The sequence below is a fragment of the Solanum verrucosum genome, unplaced genomic scaffold (genome assembly GCF_900185275.1).
Source record: "Solanum verrucosum unplaced genomic scaffold, falcon-dt-bn FXZP01000019.1, whole genome shotgun sequence".
In the NCBI taxonomy this organism is placed as follows: domain Eukaryota; kingdom Viridiplantae; phylum Streptophyta; class Magnoliopsida; order Solanales; family Solanaceae; genus Solanum; species Solanum verrucosum.
In genome coordinates, this window is record NW_026020191.1 from 666,690 (window position 1) to 679,661 (window position 12,972).

Here is a 12,972-nt window from a genome sequence, read left to right on the forward strand (position 1 = left end):
TATTTGAATATATATAATTGAGAAGAGTTTAAGACACTGATATAAAACTCAAACAAGCTGAATCTGTCTATATCTGAAATAAAACCTCTAATTGACTAGAGATGCTGGGACATGGCCCAGCTAAATCTAGCAAAACTGAAACTAAAGACTGAAAGTAAAAGAAACACGTATGTCGTCCTCAGAGAATGAGGACTCACCACTGATATTACTGAGCTGAAGATCAGGAAACGATCTATGCGTGATCTGAATGCTGAGAACCTGAACCTATATGATGAGAAGATGTAGCACAGAGTATGCGTCATTACTTGAAAGGTACTGAGCATGCAGGATAAAATAAAGCTGAACAATATACATAACTGAACAAAGCATACTGACAATGATATAAGATGAGCATGATATTCTACAGAATATACTGAATATGAACTAAACTAAATGCAATGACCAAGTTTATAACATGTTGAATTTGAATGCTAAAATGTAACTGATAACCTGGTTAATGTAGTAGAATCTGGATGTGGGAACTACTACTAACAGACATAAAACCACATGAGCTAAACATGGAGTCCCATGTATATGCCCCATCGAGAGGACTCGATATACCCTGGCAGAGGTATAAAGGCATGACTGACGTGATCACTAAACTGATGCCCACAGAGGGGACTTATAACTTATGGGGCATTTAGTTCTGGGACTATGAGAGTAACTGACCCTTGTCCAACTCGTTATAAAGCTTTCTCCCAACTGAATATATTTAAAGTATAACATAACAGAAGTATACTAGATAGCTCAATAATCTTACATGCAAATATGAAAATGCAACATTTATTTTTGATAATGAAACATTCAAAAACTAAGGCATGTATATCTGTTTATCTATCCTAGCTAATGTAATTCATGAACTAAAAGAACTACATAACTAGGGTTCTAAGTTTATGCAAGAATCTATGCAAAAACAATACTAAGACATGATAATATGATTAAGAATGTTACAGTAACTAAATCATAGCAATTATCTGAAATTCTAAACACCCTAGGTCTAGATAGTATGGAGGGATTCAAGAATCTGACTGAATTCTATGGACCTAATGCGTGAAAGGAACCCACTAGTGAAATCCTACATACCTGGTGATGAAATTCATGGAGAAATCTTTTGATTTCGGGGCTGGAACTGAAGAAAACCTTAGTGCATGTTCTTGAGGGTCATCTCGACTTTTCTTCCTATTTTGCTCTAAGTTTCGCTTGATTTTGGTGAATGATCGATTAGGTTAAGTTATAATTAAGTCACTGGGCTAAAACTGAACAAAACTATGTAGTTTAGGGGTTAAACGACGTACTTTAGGGGTCCAACGCCTAGGGAAAAGACCAAACGACCCTTGACTTAAGAGTCTGATGCAGCTGACCACGACCCCTCTGAAGGACTGCCAAAGGGACCATGGACCGTCAAGTTAGTCATGGTCCTTGGTCCAATAGCTACTGGTTTCTTGGACGAGCTTGTACGTTCACCACCACGGTCCATCATCAGGATCACGACCCCTTAAAGGTCCTATGGTCTAATGTCTGGGCTTGGTGGACTTTGCCTGGCTCCCATGAGCACCAGTACATCCCATGAGGTGGGCCACGGACTGTGAAGGGCTCCGTGGTCCACCGCTGCCGAAAGGGTGTTGAGTTCATGGACATGTCAATGGATTGTGGTCCGTGAACCCTGTCGTGGTTCACCGGTTCTAGGGTTTTTTTCTATTATATTTTCTAAGTCTGGTCTCCGAGGTGTTACAATATCTCCCCCTTTGGAATATTCGTCCTCGAATGAAGTCTAAACTATCTGGATAGGGAGGGAAAGAGCTGCAAACCCTACAACTAGGTACTAGAAACTGATTTTTGACTTAACTAAGTTCCAAGAACATGCAATTACGCTGAAAATGCAAGTATAAACTGAAGGAACATGATACTAAGACTCAAGCTACGCATGAATGACTAAAAACTTGGAGAGGAATTATTACCTCAAGCTAGAATGGAATCGGAAGGAAGGAGATGAGGATACGTGGCCTTCATGGCTGGTTCTGCTTCCCAAGTAGCTCCGTCTACACACTGATTCCTCCACAAAACCTTAATTGAAGCAACTTCTGTGTTTCTCAACCTTCGAACCCAACGATCAAGAATCTCAACTGGCATATCTTCATAAGTGAGACTATCCTTCACAACCACACTTTCCAATGGTACTATGGATGCTGGATCACCCACACTTTTTCAACAACGAAATGTGAAAGACCGGATGCATTGCTGTTAGTTCTTGTTGTTATTCTAACTCATAACCCACTTTACCAATTCTACTCAAGATCTTGTAAGGGCCTACATATCTAGGACTGAGCTTCCCTTTCTTGCCAAATCTCATCACCCTCTTCATAGGTGACACCTAAAGGAAAACCCAATCATCAACTTGGAACTCCAAGTCCATTCTCCTTACATCTGCGTAGGACTTCTGAAAACTCTGGGCTGTCATAGGTCTATCTCTAATGAGCTTAACTTTTTCCATAGAATCATGAACCGAATCTCGCCCTATGAAGGCTGTTTCTCCTAGTTCAAACCAACCGACTGGAGATCTACATCTACGCCCATATAATGCCTCATAAGGGGGACATCTGAATGCTTGAATGACATCTATTATTGTAGGGGAACTCTATAAGAGGAAAGTGATCATTCCAACTATCCTTGAAGCCGATCACACAAGATCTCAACATGTCCTCTAAGGTCTGAATTGTACGCTCTGCCTGACCATCTATCTGTGGATGAAATGTTGTGCTAAGATTAACCTGAGTACCGAGACCTTTCTAAAATGACTTCCAGAAATTAGAGGTAAACTGAGGACCACTATCTGAGATAATAGAAAAAGGAACCCCATGCAACCTGACTATCTCATTAATGTAAAGCTTGGCGTAGTCCTCCACCAAATCTTTAGTCTTGACAGCTAAAAAGTGCGCAAACTTAGTAACTCTATCAACTATCACCCAAATGGAGTCATACTATCTGCGAGTACGAGGTAAACCTATAATGAAGTCCATGTTGATCACTTCCTACTTCCATGTAGGAATGTTAATCTCTTGAGTCATACCTCATGGATTTTGATGTTCTACCTTCACCTGCTAACAAATAGGGCACTTAGAAACAAAATCCGCTATATCCCTTTTCATACCATTCCACCAAAGTACTTCGCGCAGATCACGGTACATCTTAGTGGCGCCTAGATGAATAAAATAGCTAGAGTTATGGGCTTCTTCAAGAATCTATTGTCTCAACTCACCCAACTTAGGAATACATAGATGACCCTGATAGCGAAGGACACCATATCCCTCTTGGGAGAAAACCTTAACTCTCTGTTGATGAACGCCACTCTTCAGTTGAAGCAATATAGGATTGTTTCTTGTTTTTCCGTTACCTCCGCTACCAATGAAGATTCTTACTCATTTTGAACTGTTACACCACCATCATAATGAGAACTCCCAAGCGAGCAAGCTGTGAACATCTTTCGCCAGTTCTTTTCTTTCTTCCTCAACATGTGCTACACTACCCATAGATAGCCTACTAAGAGCATCTACTACTACATTGGCCTTAGCAGGATGATAAAACACGTTCATATCATAGTCTTTGAGGAAATCAAGCCATCTCCTCTAGTGAAGATTCAACTTTTTCTGGGTGAACACATACTGAAGGCTCTTATGGTCTGTGAACATATCTACATGAACACCACACATGTAATGTCTCCAAATCTTTAGGGAAAACACTATTGCTGCAAGATAGAGGTCATGAGTTGGCTAGTTCTTATCATGCACCTTAATTTGTCTAGAAGCATAAGCTATAACCTTACCTCGCTACATCAACAAAGACGATAACGAACCAGTCCAAATATTGCTTGAACACTCTGTTCATCAAATCCATGAAAGCTGCAGGAGCATTGGTTAGTCCAAATGACATAACTATGAATTCATAATGACCATACCTAGTTCTGAAGGATGTTTTTGGAATTTCACTATCTCTGACTCTGAGATAATGGTAACCAGACATGAGGTCTATCTTCGAGAAATGACTAGCACCTTAAAGTTGGTCAAACATGTTATCAATCATGGGGATATGGTACTTATTCTTGATTGTGACTTTGTTCAATTGCCAATAGGCAATGCACATCCTGAGAGAACCATTTTTCTTTTTCACGAAAAACACTAGTGCACCCCGTGGGGAAATACTAGGTCTGATGAAGCCATGATCTAGAAGGTCTTTTAACTGATCTTTCAATTCCTTAAGCTCAACTGGAGTCATTCTGTAAGGAGGAATAGAAATAGGCTGGGTGTTTGGAAGTATATCAATTCCAAAGTCGATTTCCCTTTCGGGAGGCACTCCGAGAAGATCTTCTAGAATTACTTATGAGAACTCATTAACTACTAGAACTGACTCAAGAGTTAAGGTTTCAGAGCTTGAATCCATAAACTCAACTAGATGATAGAGATAATCCTTAGAAATCATATTTTTGGCCTTAAGGTAAAAAATGAATCGACCCATAGGTGCTAAGCTACTACTTTTCCATTCTAAGACTGGTTTGCTTGGAAACTAGCAACGAACAATCCTAGTTCTACAATCGACTGAGGCATAACATAAATGGTACCAATCCATGCCTAGAATGATATCAAAGTCAACAATTTCTAACTCTACAAGATCTGCTGAGGTGACTTTCTGAGAGACTGTGATAGGGAAATTTATGTATACCCGTCTAGCTACAATTGGGTCACCGACTGGAGTAGAGACTGAGAAAGGTTCTAACAGAGTTTCTAGACTGACACCGAAGATTACTGCTATATTGGGAGTTACAAAAGACAAAGTAGCCCCTGTTGTCTTTCCACTAAGTGAACCATAAGTGAGCCACATCCTTAAGCTGTAGGATGCCTATTCGACGCTATCACTACTAGTCATTTGCATCACTCCAAAGATTATCTTAACCTCATCAGTGAAATTCTGTGGGTCCTCACCAACTTGCGACCCTAAAAACTCAGGCGGATTCATCCTAACAAAATCCTAAACTCTAGCTGCCAATGATCCACCATTTCTATTAGTAGGAGCTGGAACCTGCTTATTATTCTAGTTGGTCATACTCTGAGCCAAAAGCTAAATCGCATTCCAAAACTCTGCATTTGAAACCTCATGGTCTGGGACTACAGGAATTGAGTTAGCATTCTGGGCATTCACATTCATTCCGTAAGCTCTACGAAGACGCATGATCTTAAGAGCATAACAATGGATTAGAAAGAGAGATCATACCAACACACAATAAAATATTTAGAAGGTGAAGTTTTCCTAAAAGACTTCGTAGCCTCCCTCTCATTAGATGTGTTACACTTCACACCCATGAAAAGGACTCTACTTAGTGTGACTTTTCAGACATCTTAAGACACTTAAACCTAATGATCTGATACCAAGTTTGTCATAGCCTGAAGCTACCCCAGGGCGTAAAAACGGAACCTAGGATCACAAGTGATCCCTAAGATAACCCTGGTGGCATATCATAAGCATGCTTAAAGATTAACTAAAACAAGAAATATTGTCCAAAAATTTAAAACGTGAGATCAACTAAAATGATAGGGAATACCCAATACTATGTGATTACATACATACAGATATATATATATATACAGATATATATATATATATATATATATATATATAACTTAGAAGAGTTTAAGCTATAGAAATAGAACTCAAATACTAAAGTTGAATCTGTCTATATTTGAAATAAATGCACGAATTGACTAGAGATACTGGGACATGCCCCTGCTAAATCTAGCAAAACTGAAACTAAGGACTGAAAGTAAATGAAACATGTTTGTCATCCTCGGAGAATGAGGACTCACCACTGATAGTGCTGAGCTGAAGATCGGGAACGAATCTATGCGTGATCTGAATGCTGTGGACCTGAACCTACATCACGAGAAGATGTAGCGCAAAGTATGCGTTAGTACTTGAAATGTACGGACCATGCAAGAGAGAATAAATTTGAACAATATACATAACTGAGCAAAGCATACTGAGCAATGATATAAGATGAGTATGGGACTATACTGAAAATACTGAATATGAATTAAAGCTAATGCAATGACCAAGTTTATAACATGTTGAATCTATATACTAACATGTAACTGATAACTTGGCCAATACACTAGAATATGACTGTAGGAGCTACTAATAACCGACATAAAACCACGTGAGCTAAAATGAAGTCCGATGTATACCCTGCCAGAGGTATAGAGGCAGGACTGGCGTGATCAATAAAGTGATGCCCACAGAGGTGACTTATAACCTACGAGGGCACGTAGTTCTGGGACTATGAGGGTGACTGACCCTAGTCCAACTCAGTTTAAAGCCTACTCCTAACTGAATATGTGTAAATTATAACATAACTGAAGTAAACTTGATATCTCAACAATCTGACATGCAAATCTGAAAATGTAACATTTTTTTCTCATAATGAAACATTCAAAAACTGAGTCATGTATATCTGTTTATCTATCCTAGCCAATGTAATTCAAGAACTAAAAGAACTACATAACTAGGGTTCTGAGTTTATACAAGAATCTACGCAAAAACAATACTAAGACATGATAATCTAATTAAGAATGTTACAATAACTAAATCATAGTAATTAGCTGAAATTATAGAAACCCTAGGTCTAGATAGTATGGAGGGTATCAAGAATCTGACTGAATTCTAGTGACCTAATGGCTGAAAGGAAGCCACTAGTGAAATCCCATATACACGTCTGGGCCTGGTGGACTCTACCTTGCTCCCATGAGCACCATTACGGCCCGTGAGGTGGTCCACGGCCGGTGAAGGAATCCATGGTCCACCTCTGCTGGAAGGGTGCTGAGTTCACGGGCAGTTCAATGGACCGTGGTCCCTCTCACGATCCATGAACCCTGTCATGGTTCACCGATTTTGGTGTTTTTCTGCTGCATTTTCTAAGTCTGGTTATTGACGTGTTACATAACCTCTTCACTTCTTGATGAAATGAAAAAGATAAAGCAGGTGTGGTACACTCAACATGACCAAATGTCTCCATTGAAATTTAGGATGACATATGTGAAAATTAATAAGGAGAAAGAGCGAGACAAGAATATTAGCAAGATGATGTCCCAAATTGTGTCATTGAGAAAACAAATGCTAGAGAGTGTTGATGAAAGCAAAGATGTAAAAATAGTATTTAGACTTGAGGAGAGATCTCGCCCGAGCTATTTTAAGTTGGGTGAGAATCAAGGTTGGAACATACTTAATGAAGAAGAGCAAAGAGGATACAAGCAAGATTGGACTGAACAAAATGACCTTTGAAAGAGAGAAGATAATCATGAAGAGTATCAAACACAATCAAGTGATAGCCCAAGATCTAAAGGTAGTTTAGGAAACCTTCGAGTGAATGAATTGTTATCTCGTATTCTAGAAAAGGTTGAAGGATCTGATGACATGCCTAAGGAGATGAAGGCTGACTTCTCGTCATTGAATAATACGATAAATTCTCATGCGGATGCAATCAAGCAACTTTAATGTCAAATGAGCCAACTTTCAGATCAATTAGAACCCAAGATATTTGAAAAGAGTATAGATGAGTATACGAAAAGTTCAAGGGATGATAATGAAAAAGATGTGACAGTTGTAACTCGAAGTGGGAAGATAGAAGTTAGTAATGTGAAGCTGAATGATGGGACAAATACTTATGAAGAAGGGAGAGACACCATTGAGATAGAGAGGTCCACTCAAGCACCGAAGAATGATATGCTCAAAGAAGAGGAAGAAAGTCCAAGGCAAAGCACCACGGAAGAGTTGCAAATAGCTAAAAAAAGGGTTGCATCAACTCCAAAATTAGTGCAACCTCTTCCCGAAATAAACCCCCCATTCCCTCAACGGCTCAAAAAGAGAAATGAAGATGAAAAGTTCAAGAAATTCCTATCCGTGTTCAAGAAGCTTTCTATAAACCTTCCTTTAGTGGAAGCATTATTGGAGATGCCGGGATATGCGAAATTCATGAAGGAGCTGGTCACTAAGAAAAGAAGCATGGAGTTCGAAACAATTGAAGTGTCTCAAAATTGTAGTGCCATTATGACCAGCGATATGATTACAAAAAAAAGGATCTCGGGGAATTTACTATCCCGTGTACCATTGGTGCTCTAGTTTGCCAAAGTGTTGTGTGGCTTGGGGGCGATTATAAACTTGATGCCATACGCCATCTTCAAACAACTTGGTCTGGGTGAACCGAAATCCACAACAATTCGGCTTCTCATATTTGGACCGGTCTATCTAACACCCCGTTGGGATACTTTATGATATATTGGTGAAGGTTGATTGATTTATCTTTCCAGCTAATTTTGTTATTTTGGATTGTGAAATTGATGCGGAGGTGCCTATTATTTTAGGTAGACTATTTTTGGCAAACGAAAGAGCCCTAGTGGATGTTTAAAGTGGTGAGTTAAAGTTTCGGGTAAATGAAGAAGAGGTTATCTTTAATCTGTGCAAATCAATGAAGCAACCTAGTGACATTCATGTAGTTTCAACGATTGATGTGATTGATAAAGCATTGGATTGTGTGAATGAAATGATGCATGTGGGATACATTTGTCGTTGTCCTTTAGAATTAAGATGAGATCGAAGTTCAATGGTATGACGAAATGGTGGTTGCTCAATCAGGAATAGGTGTGTACTCAAGAAACCCATTGAAGTTTGATATTGATCTAAAAACCTGATAGAGTCTGCCCGCTAAACCATCCACGGAGGAGCCTCCAAAGCTTGAGCTGCAAGTACTCCCGATTCATCTTCAGTATGCATTCTTGGGAGCAAATAATACCTTGCCTATTATCATTGCAGTGAACTTGCTTGAGTGGAAAGTGAAATTGCTTCTTGAAGTGTTTAAACGTTACATCAAAGCAATAAGATGGACAATTTGTGATATTTTTGGTATTCCCCCCGGTATTTGTACTCATAAAATCCAATTGAATAGTGAATTCAAATCAAAGAAGACTATGGGTAAGTTCGATACAATGTGTGCCCAAGAAATGAGGCATCACGGTGGTCCCGAATGAAAGAGGAGAACTTGTACCTATGAGGCCAAGCACCGGTTAGAGAGTATGCATGGACTACCGGAAGCTAAATTCTTGGATCGAGAAAGATAATTTTCCAATGCCGTTTATGGATCAAATGCTTGATAGACGTCCGTGACATGGATGGTAATGTTTCTTGGATGGCTACTCTGTGTAAACAAAATTTCTATTGCACCGAAAGACCAAGAGTAAACCACATTCACATGTACCTATTTGGGTTGTGCAATGTTTCGGCGACATTTCAATGGTGCATGCTTTTTATTTTTGTAGACATGGTGGAAGACTCAATTGAAGTCTTCATGGATGATTTCTCAGTTGTGGGTGATTCATTTGAGACATGTTTGGCACATCCTGAGCAGGCCCTTCAAAGGTGAGTAGAAACAAACCTAGTCCTAAATTGGGAAAATGCCATTTCATGGTTAAGGAAGGCATAGTCCTAGGCCACAAGGTGTCACTAAAGGGATTGGAGGTAGACAAAGTAAAGATCGAGGTCATCGAGATGTTGCCACCACTGATCTGTGTAATAGGTGTTCGGAGTTTCTTAGGTCATGCAGGGTTCTATCGGAGATTCATCAAAGACTTCTCAAAAATTGCACACCTATTGTGCAAACTATTGTAAAAAGAGGCGAAGTTTATCTTTGATGATGCTTGCTCAAAAGTTTTTGAGTGTTTGAAAGAAAAACTTATCTCTACCCCAGTGATTATTAGCCCGGATTGGTCTGAACCATTTGAGGTGATGTTTGATGCAAGTGGTACTGCTTTAGCTGTTGTGTTAAGGCCAAAGCGTAATAAGCTTTTTCATCCAATCTATTACGCCAACAAGTCGTTAAATGGAGCTCAATGCAACTACATTGTTAATGAACATGAACTACTTGTTGTGGTTTATGCATTTGAGAAGTTCAGGGCTTACTTGTTGGGCAGTAGAGTGATAGTTCACACTGATCATGGAGTGTTGTGGTACTTAATGGCGAAGATAGATGCAAAGCTGAGGATGATTAAGTGGGTCTTGTTGTTGCAAGAGTTTGATTTGGGAGTAAAAGATCGAAAGGGGTGTGAAAATTAAGTGGTATATCTTTTGTCACAGTTAGAAACAAACACGATTGACTCAAAAGAAAGAGACATTGCGGCTTAATTTCCAGATGAAGAGGCGATGAGGGTAACCCAAAGCAACACCCCTTGGTATGCTTATCTTGCAAACTATGTAGTGTGTGGAGTAATTCCCGAGGGTCTCAATTTTTACCCACAAAAGCGGTTCTTATTCGATGTAAAGAAATATTTTTGGGACGAACCGTATCTATTTAGAGAATGTGCAGACCACATAATTCGACTATGTGTATCGAAAGAGGAGGTCAATGAAGTTCTCAATGTATTTCATGCTTCACTTGTTGGTGGACATCATAGCGGAGTGCGAAAAACATCAGAAGTGTTTCAAAGTGGTTACTATTAGGAATTACTATACAGAGACGTGCATGGCTTTGTAAAGCATTGCATAACGTGCCAAAATCAAGGAGGGGTATCAAGAAAGCATGAATTACCTCTCAACCCCATCCTAGAAATTGAGTTGTTTGATGTTTGGGGTATAGATTTCATGGGTCTGTTTGTGAGCTCTTTTGGAAACAAGTAAGTTTTAGTGGCGGTTGATTACGTTTCCAAATGGGTGGAAGCTATAACATTACCCAACCATGAGGGTAAGAGTGTGGTGCAATTCTTAAAGCGATATATTTTTGCACGATGTGGTACCCTTTATGCTATCATCAGTGATGGAGGATCTTAATTTTACAACCGGATGTTTGCCTTATTGTTGAGCAAATACGGGGTCAAGCATAAAGTTACAACTCCATATCATCCACAAACGATCAGACAAGTTGAGGTTACAAATTGAGAGGTCAAAAGTATTTTGGCAAAAACTGTGAATGCAAATCAGAAGGATTGGTCTCGAAAGTTGGATGATGCTCTATGGGTATACCGGACTACATAAAAAAACACCGATTGGTATGTCACCCTATTAGTTAGTGTTTGGAAAGTCCTATCACCTGCCAATTGAGGCGGAACACAAGGCTCTATAGGCGTTGAAGACATTAAATATTAATTAGGAGAAAGCATCAAAATGGAGAATTAACTAACTTCATGAGTTGGAGGAATTCCGGTTGAAAGCATATGAAAGCTCAGCCTTGTATAAAGAGAAAATGAAGAAGTGGCATGACGCCAAAATCCTTCAATGCAAATTCTGAGCTGGTGATTGTGTTTTACTTTACAACTCTCATTTGAGACTGTTCCCCGAAAAAATGAAATCGAAGTGGTCTGGTCCATTCAAAGTGATTTGAGTATTTGCAAATGGGGTAGTCGAAGTGGAAAGTAAAGATAGACCAGCCTCCAAGGTGAATGGACAACGTCTCAAACTCTATTTTAGAGAATGTCATTAGATATCAGTAGTTGAAGTGGTTTATTGGGAAGATGCTTGAATGCATTTCCACGTGGTGCCACAACATTAAATAAGGTTTTTTTAGGGAGGCAACCCATGTTTTAGTTTTTTTCCAATAAAGTGTGCTGGATGTGCAGGGACAAGTGATTATGCGAGGGTCTGGCCATTTCGACGGTCCACCGAGTGGGTTGGTTGTCGCAATTTGGTTTACCTTTTGCACCTCACAAGAGGACCATCATTCTGGATTATTTAGAGAAGCGGCCAGACTGATCGACGATGCACCGATGAGGTTCAACGAACCCGATTCACACCACCTTTTTATCAGATGCGAATGGCTAGTGCTCTCGAACATTAGGAGATACTGCTACTCTATTCGGCGGTGTACCAATGGAGTTCGGCGATCTCGACCTCGATTGCTTTTTTGTCACATTTGTAAGGCTAGTGTTCAGTAATTGTTGGCGAGCTGTAGGCAATTTTGTGGTCCACCGAATGGTTCGGCGTCCTCTACCAAGCTTCGCCGATGGGCCTCATAGTTAAGAATTCTCCTAACCCTGTCCCTTTCTTTTTGTACATTTTCCTTTGTCATTCTTTCTTTATCTTACATTTTGCATTGAGGACAATGTTAGGTGCATTTGGAGGGGTAGAGGTTTGTAACCCTTTGAGACCATGATTGTTCTGTTACAATCTCGAGTGTCGCTTGTGATCAATACCAATGACTTGAATAGTCCTCTCAATTGAACAATATAAGTGTGCATATATGATGAGGAGAATTGAGTCACATAAGTCATACGTGAACTCCTAGCATCTCGTTGTTACTAGCCGATTTTTGAGTGATCTCTTGTGATGATCGTTTCACGCTAGTTGAAAATTGTAGAGTCTTGTTTGATGATTGTGTTCAATGCCATGAGTGGTGAGGTTGTCTTGAATTATGTGCTTGATGACACCTAGAACTTGCCCCATTAGTCCAACTATTTGATTGAAATGATCTTAGGCACAATTTGTGAAGAGTGAACCAAAAATTGATATTATATCTCTTTGTGGCCACCTTGTGAGAGTGTGAACTTGGCACCTTTTGAGCCTATCCTTTTCTTTGTAAGAAAGTTGAACCTTTGGCCTCTTTATCCCATCACCTATAACCGTCATGAAGTATTGGTTCTTTTGAATAGCCAACTTAGACCAAAAGCCTAAGTTGGGTGTGTTGTGAAAAAGAAGGAAAATCAAGGAATGTGAAAAATACGCCTTTGAAGGACCATGATGAAAAGGATGGAACCCTCCATATAAAAAAAAGAGAAGAAAAAGAACTGAAAATAATTGAAAAAGAGAAGAGTTTGTGAAATAAAGTTTGTGAAAGGAGCAAACGAAATGGGGTATACAATGAGTCATGCTTAAATGAATAGAAGGGTGGATTGTGAACATCATAGAATGTGA